Source organism: Salvelinus sp. IW2-2015, linkage group LG18, assembly GCF_002910315.2.
Source record: "Salvelinus sp. IW2-2015 linkage group LG18, ASM291031v2, whole genome shotgun sequence".
Classification (NCBI taxonomy): domain Eukaryota; kingdom Metazoa; phylum Chordata; class Actinopteri; order Salmoniformes; family Salmonidae; genus Salvelinus; species Salvelinus sp. IW2-2015.
The window spans coordinates 35398891-35411117 of NC_036858.1; positions in this window are offsets into that span (position 1 = coordinate 35398891).

Genomic DNA, 12227 nt, shown 5'->3' on the forward strand with positions numbered 1-12227 from the left:
TTAGGGCTGACTTTAACTTGTCCCTCCAAGGTCAAAAGTCCATCTTTCTAGTCCCCATGGGCCCGATTCCGACCCGAGTTAAGCGTGCGCAAATGGAACGGAATTCCCTTTTTATGCGCTTCTCTCTATGCGTATTCTGACCTTGAACTTGAGAATAGTATGCTATTCACCTGTTATTCATTTTGGGTGGAGATAGAATAAATGAAGGTGTGGCGGAGGTGTGTCTACAGATATGGCATATTCTGACCTTGACTTAATTCCTTAATAATTCCACCGGCTTTACACGCAACGAAACCATAAATAAGGTCTAGCGAACCTGCCGGTTCCAAGTGGAAAAATTATGTACAGTCGTGGCCAAAAGGTTTGAGAATGACACAAATATTAATTTTCACATCGTTTGCTGCTTCAGTGCCTTTAGATATTTTTGTCAGATGTTACTATGGAATACTGAAGTATAATTACAAGCATTTCAAAAGTGTCAAAGGCTTTTATTGACAATTACATGAAGTTGATGCAAAGAGTCAATATTTGCAGTGTTGACCCTTCTTTTTCAAGACCTCTGCAATCCGCCCTGGCAATGCATGTCGAATACCTGGCACATCCTGACTGATGGCAGCCCATTCTTGCATAATCAATGCTTGCAGTTTGTCAGAATTTGGTGGGTTTTGATTGTCCAGCCTCTTGAGGATTGACCACAAGTTCTCAATGGGATTAAGGTCTGAGGATTTTCCTGGCCATGGACGCAAAATATCGTGTTTTGTGCCCTGATCCACTTAGTTATCAATTTTGCCTTATGGCAAGGTGCTCCATCATGCTGGAAAAGGCATTGTTCGTCACAAAACTGTTCCTGGATGGTTGGGAGAAGTTGCTCTCGGAGGATGTGTTACACATTCTTTATTCATGGCTGTTTCTTAGGCAAAATGGGAGTGAGCCCACTCCCTTGGCTGAGAAGCACCCCACACATGAGTGGTTCAGGATGCTTTACTGTTGGTATGACACAGGACTGATGGTAGCGCTCCACCTTGTCATCTCCGGACAAGCTTTTTTCCGGATGCTCCAAACAATCGAAAGGGGATTCATCAGAGAAAATGACTTTACCCCAGTCCTCAGCAGTCCAATCCTGTACTTTTGCAGAATATCATCTGTCCCTGATGTTTTCCTGGAGAGAAGTGGCTTCTTTGCGGCCTTCTTGACACCAGGCCATCCCTCCAAAGTCTTCGCCTCACTGTGCGTGCAGATGCACTCACACTGCCTGCTGCCATTCCTGAGCAAGCTCTGTACTGGTGGTGCCCACGATCCGCAGTGAATCAACTTTAGGAGATGGTCCTGGCGCTTACTGGACTTTCTTGGCCGCCTGAAGCCTTCTTCACAACAATTGAACCGCTCTCCTTGAAGTTCTTGATGATCCGATAAATGGTTGATTTAGGTGCAATCTTCTGGCAGCAATATCCTGGCCTGTGAAGCCCTTTTGTGGAAAGCAATGATGACGGCACATGTTTCCTATCAGGTAACCATGGTTGACAGAGAGAACTATGATTCCAAGCACCACCCTCCTTTTGAAGCTTCCAGTCTGTTATTCGAACTCAATCAGCATGACAGAGTGATCTCCAGCCTTGTCCTCGTCAACACTCACACCTGGTTAACGAGAGAATCACTGACATGATGTCAGCTGGTCCTTTTGTGGCAGGGCTGAAATGCAGTGGAAATGTTTTTTGCGGAATCAGTTCATTTGCATGGCAAAGAAGGACTTTGCAATTAATTGCAATTCATCTGATCACTCTTCATAACATTTGGGAGTATATGCAGAATTGCCATCCTACAAACTGAGGCAGCAGACTTTGTGAAAATGTATATTTGTGTCATTCTCAAAACTTTTGGCCACGACTGTACTTTATTTTTTCTGAGAGAAATAACAGCATTCTCCATGCACTGTAATTTACAACTTGATAAGTGCTAGGTAAATAAGAAATCCGTTTGGATAAGGGAATTGTAAATCTAAATGGCACTTGTTTTTACCTTACAATCGCTGGAGACAAATGTGAAACCAGTCATATAGCAGCAAACTGAAGCATATCAACATATAAACTTTCCCACAGTAAAGTTGATGAAATGCTGTGCCTTTATGCAGAATTTAAATTGTAGGCCTTTTAACTTGCAGGGATGGGCATTGTCAACCTTTTACTGCAGTGGTGTAAATCAGGGTCACACAGAGTGTTTCTTGGTAGTCTTAAACAAATCTACTTTGAAACAAAAAAGGGTACACCTCACACACATTGTTATGCACTTAAAAGACGACACATGTACCATGTCATATATAGAGATGACATTCATGAAATGTTGAGTTTGTGTCACAATATTACATTTTATACACACATCACAGAAGACTGAAATATAACGAAAGCGTTTGACATAGAAACACTGGATTTTCGTCGTAAAAAAAAAAGAGTTAATTATGAAAAATATTAATAACATTCCACCGATTCAACTGCATGAAAGGAGTTATAGGCTACCTCGACTATCTCTGTTTCCCATTTCTTTCTTGTTAAATATTAGCCCACTTTCAGTACCGACTGTCAGTCGGCCTAATAACAACACACTGCCAATTTACTGTTAGTTCCCTTCAGTTGGTATAGCCTACATTATCATTCCATTTAATTACCTTGTTTAGTTTACCTTAATTTGCTTCCTCTGTAAACGCTGTCACGGCCATGTGTTTGAGGATCATTAGTAACAGTTGATAAATAAAAAATTCTATCGTTATGGAGCTCAGAGCAGACCAAGCCAGACCAAACTGTTTGAACCCGACGCATGGCACAATAATTGGCTGTGTCATCACACAGTTCCATGGTTAGTGCAGGCAATAGACAAGGTTATAGTTTACTATTGTACACTATTCTCCCTTTTATTATTCTATGTACACTAATGTCCAACATTACCATGTGTTAAAGAACGGAATGTGGCAACGTTTTTCTTTCCTGCATAAATGCTCTCCAAACCTGTTTTTTTATGATTCATAAATACTTTCCTAACGCTGAATAATATACAAGAGCAAAGTATTTTTAAATCTACCAATAGGTGCTGAAACAGAGACGAATATGTATATATTTAGATGGCTTTCTTTCATTAATATTCTGAAACCTTTCTCAATATATTCTATTGAGTCTGTTGATAAAATTCTAACTAAAAGGTACATCCTATTTAAAAAGAGAGGGCTTATTAAGATAAATGTACTGAAAACCCTATTGAATGAAAACTCCACGAGAAAATCTGTTAGCCAGCAAGTGGGAGGGTTTTCAGCAGTTGAAATACATTTACTCAGTGCACGCAAGGGAACCACACCTGCAAAGCCTGTTACGCACCTTCATAAGGTAAGTCTAGAGACCAACTACTGAGAAGTGCGTAGGAAAAGCGTGCCTAAGAAAGGTGTAATTTCCTAAATCGGAATCGGCCCCTAAAGCCTAAATCATGTATCACTGAGCAGTCTGCTAAAGAACAAGGGAAAAGAAGAGCTGTGTCAGATAAGTTGTACCAAGTAGTTCTACATTTAAGGAGTAGCATTGTACTCTTGGCTGAAGCAACCTTACACTGAGTCCAGCAGGAGATGGTAAGGGACCGCTGTTTGCATTTGTGAATTCATAGTTTGTATGCCTTCTGTTGGGTTTGATATGCAGCAGTGGACCCCTTCTCTTGTCGAAGTCTTGCCCTTGTTACGTTTCCTAAAGATAAACCTACAGTACCAGTCAAATGTTTGGACGCACCTACTCATTCAAGGGTTTTTCTTTATTTTTACTATTTTCTACATTGTCTAATAATAGTGAAGACATCAAAACTATGAAACAAAACACATGGAATGATGTAGTAACCAAAAAAAGTGTTGAACAAATCAAAATATATTTTATATTTGAGATTCTTCAAAGTAGTCACCCTTTGCCTTGATGACAGCTTTGCACACAAATATTGATGATCCCACTTTTCTTTGAAAATATATATAATAATTTAGCAAGCTTACAGGCAATACATGACTCAATTATTGGTCTTCCGAGTGGCGCAGCAGTCTAAGGCACTACATCTCAGTGCGTGATGCGTCACTACAGACACCCTGGTTCAATTCCAGGCTGTATCACAACCGGCCATGATTGGGAGTCCCATAGGATGGCCCACAATTGGCCCAGTGTCGTTTGGCTGGTGTAGGCCGTCATTGTAAATAAGAATTGGTTCTTAACTGACTTGCCTAGTTGAATAAAGGTTTCATTTAAAATATCATAATTTCGGTTTTAAGTACCTCAATCGAACATATGGAAATCACACTATAAACTATCACCCTCATACACTTAAGGAAATTACGAATATTATAGATATATTGGAACTAGTGTATATATGGAGGCTTAAATATCCTGACCTAGTGAGATATACATGGCGGAGGCTCAATCAAGCTAGTCATCTTGACTACTTTCTTATGTCATTCTCGCTGCTACCAAAAGTTTAAAAAGTGGTGATAGGGGACAGAATGCGGTCGGACCATTAAATAATTGGCATATACATTACTCTTACAGAATTTCCACATTGGCAAGGATATTGGAAATTTAATCAAAGCCTATGATAACTTGTTTTTAACTAGGACAGAATAATTTATAACTGACTTTTTCTGACATAACATTGGTACAGCAGATCCCCTTATTGTATGGGACACTTTTAAATGTGCCTTTAGAGGCAATGCAATACAATACTCATCTTTAAAACAAAAACATTTTAGGTGAAATAGTGTTGTTTTTTTAGGAAATAAAGGAATTAACCATACAGATAGATAGCAATAAACACGGTAACATAAGGCACATAATAAGTTAGAGGTAAAACAAAAAGAAATGGATGGAATATGGGCAGAATTCACCAAATATTTCTTTTAAATCTTCAACAGAAATGCTACCAAAATAATTTACAGAAGCTTGTTACAAATGACGGAGTTTTCATTTGTCTCCTCCATTTCCACAAACTGAACTGAATTGTAAGGATTTTTTTCTAATAATAGTGTAAAATGAACAGCTCTACAGAAAGACTAATGTTAAGGCCTTATAGAACGTATAGATGCAATTAAAGCCTTAAAGTCCTGGAAAACTCCAGGCCTGGATTGCATACCATTTGAGAAAGCAGGCCTGGTATTCATAATAAATGCCTGGACTATTTTAATTTTGGAGAATCTCTTATACAATGGGTTAAAGTAACATATAGTACCCCAGGTGCAAAATAATAAATATGGCTACTTCTCAGAAAGTATTAAATTGTCAAGAGGATTAAAACAAGGCTGTCCACTATCAGCATATTTATTTATTATGGTCATCGAAATGTTAGCTATTAATTTAAAATCAGATCCAACAATAATATCAAGGGGCTAGAAATCCAGGGCGTCTTTGTACGCTGACGATTCATGTTGCTTTCTTTTCAATCCGCAGTTTGGATCCCTGCACAGCCTCATGGAGGATCTAGATATTTTTTCTAACCTCTCTGGATTACAACCAAATTATGATAAATGCACCAAATTATGTATTAGCTCTCTAAAAATAACAATGTTTACCATGTAGTTTACCAAAAAATGGTCCCACAGTAAAGTGGACATACTTGGTATTCATATCTCGAAAGAAAGAAATGATCTCACTACAATACATTTTAATAGAAAGTTAGACAAATTAGATAAGATTTTGCTGCCATGGAAAGGCCAACACCTGTCTGTTGTGGAAAAAATCACCCTGATGAATTATTTAGTCACATCCCAGTTGACCTTTTTACTTATGGCCCTGCTTACACCTAACAACTTGTTTTTTTAAATTATATGAGCAAAAAATATTGCACTTTATTTGGGTTGGGTTAAAATGCGGAAGAATGCATTCAGTTGTGCAACTGACTAGGTATCCCGTTTCCCCAGCCTCCTCAACACTAGACTTGCTCTTGGCAATCTTCTTAGACATAACACATGTAATAGCACATGCTGGGAACACTCTAGGGTATTTCTCTGATAACCTATCAGTTTCCTTTACTCTGGGCACCTTACAAATTACATGATTTGTCACAACCCATTCACAGGTAGGCTAGGCCTCACTCAAATGACCACGGGAACAGAAACAAGATCAGACTTGAGTTCCATATTATACAAATGAACTTCCATGCATCTCCACGCCTTGAACCTAAACACTGTAACCAGTTGCTGATGTGTCAGACAAAGGCAAAACACCCTCCAAAATGAAGGACTGGGCTGCCCCAGTGTCCCACTGTTTCTTCACAGGCTACCTAACAGCATCACCACTCTGCAGAGACACAAACCCATCTGAAACAAAGGGTTCATACAAATCTGATCCAAAATCTTCTTTAGGAGATAAAACAGTCCCAACCAGAGACTTCATGGGCTGGAGGGCTCCCACAAGAAGAAACAGCTTTTTCTTTCTCTTATTTTTCTGTTTCAACTTAGGACACAATATGGCCTTTCTCACAGTAGTATGGCCTTTCTCATAACGACGAACTAGCGGATACAAATAACCAGTTTTCTGCCCATCCCTGTCTTTGGGCACTGGGGAAAAAGACTGAAACCTTGTAGTGGGAGGTGACTTCTCTGGATAGCCTTTTGTGTAGGGATCAGTAAGTAATTTTATGTGTCAACACAAACAAGGACTTTTTCTCAAGAGTGAGATCCTTGTACTCATTAATGTAGGTAACAGCCCTTTCGTGAAGGCAATTTTTGAACTGCACAAGTAGTATGAGTGTGTTTAAACCAGGGGTGTCAAACATACGGCCCGCGGGCCGGAACCGGCCCCCAAGGAGGTTCGATCAGGCCCGCAGGATAATTTGAAAGTGGAAAAAATGCATAAAAGACATGGAATTAATATTTTTAATTCGCTGCAATTCATGGATTATCCGCTAAGGGGCGCACTCTTTCCATCAGAGTAGAAGACAAGCCGCATCACTGAGACAGACTGAAAACAGCAGACGGTATCAATGCGCCATCTGCTGCTTGTTACGACGTTGTTAATACCTTGGTCTCTACCTCTCCGCTACACCCTCATTAGCCAAAATGTCGTTATCCAAACGGAGAAAAGTAGATAAGGAGTGTAGAATTTTCAAAGAAAAATGGACCACGTCCTATTTATTTACAGAGATGCACGGAAAACCTTCGTGCTTGGTGTGTTTGCAACAAGTTTCGGTATTGAAGGAATATAATATTCGACGCCACTACGAGACTCATCACAGCGAAAAATATGAAAGAATACAGCTCTGTGAAGATGAATCCTTACTGTGGTGATTTTAAAAAATGTGCACTTTAATGTTAGTCAGCAGCTTCAAAACAAAAGTTGTGTGATGGAATTCTACTGTTCATACAACTCCATAAATGTTCAGTATGTATTGTATGTGTATGTATGTTTCATGTATGAAGTTTACAGATTTACAGGACAGGCGAACACTTTCTTCATTACACATTTAAAATCACTCTCCTTAGTTTGTAAGGTGTACGCAGGGATTACATTTAGATTTTATATGCGTATGTGTAAGTGGTTTAAAAATTCCTTTCTTTAAAAGTCTCATTTAATCTTAAAGTGCATTACTATATTTTTCAGTACCAATTAAAGTTTTGTGCCTTTGTACAATCAGTGGGATCAGTTGCAATGCATATTTGTGAATGATAAAAGTAAATTGCACATTTGTCTAAGGAAATATGAGGTGTTTCATGAAATGTTTTGTAAAAGGATAGTTCATTAAATTTCAATATTTTCCTAATGTTCTTGTGCTTCTTTACACCAAAACAAAGGAAYGACATGATATTTTGGTTATTTATAGCAGAGTATGGTATAATTTTAATGGTCCGGCCCACTTGACATCTCCCTAGGCCGTATGTGGCCCACGATGCGAAATGAGTTTGACACCCCTGGTTTAAACCCTCAAGGTCCTCTGCCTCTTGAGAAGCACACCACCGATCAAAAAGACATGCTTGTTCCCTTGCGAATTCAACAATACTTTGTGACTCTCTTTCGCAATTTACAGAACTGTTGTCTGTATGCCTCTGCGACCAACTCGTAAGCCCGAAGGATAGCAGCTTTAACAGTGTCATAATCTGAACCCTGATCATGAGATAGAGTGGCGTAGATGTTAAGCTTTTCCCACGAAAACACAATATCTGGAGCAGCGACCAGATATTGCGTGGCCGTTTTAGGGCTGTGGCAATCTGTTCAAACAGAGTAAAATATACATGTACGTCCACCTCCATTTCATTGAAAGGCGGTACAAGCCAGATGTTCCGACCAAGATCAAACGCTGTTGAGAGTGCATGATGGCCTGAATGGATACTGAGTGCTTCCAGATCTAACTCTTTTAATCAAATGGCATGCTCTAACCCAAGTTCCCCTTTCTTTAACTCAAACTCTAATCTCTGTTGCTCCAATTTTTCCTGTAGTTCTACCTCCTGCAGCTACACGTCTACAAGGTTGACTCTACTACCTGTAGCACCCTTTTAATCATCCTCTCTCACCAGGAGTATTTCCTTCTCCACCAAAACAGCATCGAGTAGCTATTTGACAACTTATTTTGAATGGGTAGATGTCATACTAATCAGATTTGCCTTCTTACATTTATCTAGTATCTCCCAACTAGGATTTTCCACAAATGCTTCCATGTATTTTTTCTGTGCTTATTACATTGTTAAACTGATTTCACCAGTCTTATAACCCCCCTACATTGTTTGTCAGTGACAAAAAAGACAATCTGAAGGAACAGCCCACACCAATTTAGAATAAGGCGTAACAAAGAATGTGGACCAAACTAAACAGGGGATAAAATGCAGATTCAGGCTTTGTTTGACTATCTAAAGTGGAAGCGCTAAGGTGGGGTGTAGCTCTCCCAACATCTCCTCTCAAAACAATGCCGGGGAGGGGTTCTACTAACCTATATGAATTGTTTTAAGAAGGTCATACCAAGGATCATTCAGCTGTTTGATTTGACATTTTAAGACCCCTTGAAGTATAAAAAAATATACAATATATATAAAAAAATATATATATGAAAAAAAAAAAAAATTGATACTGGGGGACCTTCAGACGAGTCTTGTGAGGCCTGTGGGCTTCCTAGAGCAAAACAACCACATGTACGTGTTCGTGAGGGTCTCATCTTTCCACAGAGGGGTCATATTAGTGTGTAGCTGTATCGACTTCAGACAAGTCCCAAGACGCTTGTGAACACCATTGTGGTCGTGGGAGTCTCATCTTTCCATAGAGGGGTAACACATCCTGACTAACGAGGTAACTTCAATCAGTGCTCGCCACCCCTAATCAGGACGTATCGAAATGGAGAGAAAATCTATAGCCTATAACACCCTACAGGTCAGTGGCTATCACTAACAGCTCTCATCTGTATCTGGGTTAGGTTAGTTTGCTTTGAGAGCCACTTGCAGTAGACAGGTTTTGTCTGGACTGTAAACCTGTTCTCCACCATGGCAAGGAAGACAGCAGTATCTTATCTGATTTATACAGCTCCTATTTGAACAGAACAGACCGTCTTTCTCAAATCCAATCCACATGGAATTATTACACAGATTGGCTGTGAAGGGACTACGTGATTGGCAGGCATGTGTGTGTGCTTGTTCGTATGCCTGCTTGCGTACGTGTTTGAAAAATGTGCTTCAAATGTGTGAGCATGCCTAAGTTCATGTATGGAGGAAGTATTTGATTGGCTGGTACAACTCTACTCTTGCAGCCAGAACTGCTTCACATAGCTTCAAATGTCATGAGTGGGGGAGAGAGCCTTGCACCAAACTCAGCCCCAAAGAGCGAGAGGAGTGATCTGAGAGAAAGTGTAAGAGCATTGATAGTGAGATAGAGAGGAGAGATGGTGTGTGTTTGTGTGTGTGTGTGTGTGCGTGCGTGCGTGTTTCAGCCCTTGAGTGCCATGCATACAGGGACCTTTGAAATGTTTGGATCCTTTTCTTGTGTGTGAGAGAGAGAGCAGAAATAGTGTGAGAGATATGAGAAGAGGGAGCACACAGAGTGTAGAGCATAGAGAAAAGGAGTGTGTTCAAGAGAATGTGTTCAAGAGAGTGTTCACTAGAGAGAGAGCGAGAGAGAGAGAGCAGGCACACAGACACAGAGGGCTGTGATCACATGCTTCTTTCTCTGCACAGCACGCTGTTTTTGTTTAGCCTCTCCGGTGCAGCTGAGAGCGAGAGTCGCTCACACTGTCAGAGAGCACCACACAGCACGCAGTGCTGCCTAAGCTTGAGTGGAAAGTTTCCACAGCATGACCAGAGTCAGGACTCAACTACTCCTGTCCCACTGAGAGTAAGCCATAGCGAAGAAGAGACAGAGGTAAGAACAATATGCTACACAGCAAATTCAGCTCCAGCTGAGACTGGAGACTTTCTCAGTGTCTGTCATACTCAGCAACCTAGCTATAGTGCACATCAACAAAGGCTCTTTTCACCTGAATGTTGAAGTTGAGTAGAGATTTCAGGGAGACGGGTGAGAAAAGAGCGCGGTGGGCTGTTGTTGGAGAATACTTATTTGATTGAGAGAAGTTTGTGGAACAGGTGTTTTTGGACAATGTGTTTCCTATAGAAAATAGGGGAGAAATCCCACCTCGTTTGTTTGTTAATGAGCTCTGGAAATGAGTTGCTACCATTGCAGTAACTTATAACTCTGCCAAAAATATGACAGAGTGTCAGCGTCTGGGGCACATAGAGAGATGCACTACTTTAATTTAGCCTCAAGGCCGGTCTGATAAGCAGTGTTGCAAGTGAGGTGGTATTTGCTGTGAGCGTATGTCCGTGTAAAAACTTTTGTAACAAAAAAAGTGTGTGTGCATGTTGATGTACACTGAACAAAAATATAAACGCAACGTGTCAACTGTTTGTCCCATTTTTCATGAGCCGAAAAAAAAAGATCCCAGAAATGTTCAACATGCACAAAAAAGCAAATTTATCTCAAATTGTGGGCATAAATGTGTTTATATCCTTGCAATATCCTTTTTAGTGAGCATTTCTCATTTGCCAAGATAATCCATCCACCTGACAGGTGTGGCATATCAAGAAGTATTTCTCTGTAATAAAGCCCTTTTGAGGGGAAAAACTCATTCTGATTGGCTGGGCCTGGCTCCCCCCAGTGGGTGGACTTGGCTCCCGAGTGGGTGGGCCTACCCATGGCTGCGCCCCTGCCCAGTCGTGAAATCCATAGATTAGGGCCTAATTTATTTATTTAAATTGACAGATTTTCTTCTATGAACTGTAACTCAGTAAAATCTTTGACATTGTTGCATGTTGCGTTTATATTTTTTTATCAGTATATATACTGTACGTGTGTGTGTGTGTCCAAGACATTAAATCTAGCTTTGCCCTGTGTCACCCATGGCGTGTTTGAAGCGTGGCGGATGACATCACAGAGGGGTGGCTCCCTGACAGCCTCATTGAGATTTATAAAAGAACATGAATTTAATAAAAGGCAGTTAACATGTGAGGGTTGTGGGGGGATGCGGCAACTTACCTACAGTAAAGATGATCACACATCTTGCACACAAGCTGTCCTTGTGTAATCCACATAGAGGATGCTAAAACAGTATAGTAGTTTAATTAAGTTAGTGTAATAGTTGATCATATAATAGCTATGTTGGGTAAAAATATAGTAATGCTATGATCATAATGCATATTAATAGCGTTACCACTGCAGACTTTCTATGCGTCAGTGTCGTCAATAGCAGCAGTAGCTATAGATCCTGAGAGAACGTAGGACACTATATTCTAGTCACATGCTTGTTTTATTATTCCTTTCTTTACCTAACTTTTCTGTCTCTCTCTCTAAGCTGTTAGATAGGCAACATAAAAGATCATCCCCCTTTTTGAGAGCGTAATGTCAAAGTACATCTGGAGCTAGTGACTAGACAGAGAGTGCCTCAGGCACTTGACAGTCCTCCCCACACCTATATTGCCTGTCAGGTCCCAGTCAGATACCAGCCTGAGATAGCCAGCCTGTTAATACCTCTTTTTAATAACCTTTACTAACAGGTCCTCCTCTCTTCCTTCCCTCTTTCTCTCTCCTCTCTGTCTCCCGATCCCTCTCTCTGTTCTCTCTGTCCTCTCCCTCGCTCTCTCTTCGATCGGCACCCCTATCTGCTCCACCTGCACCTGCCAGCTGATTAATTATGACCAGCAGACAACTGAGAGGGAGAGATAAATCACTACCATGGGAGAGGGCTCTCTTCCTCTGTGT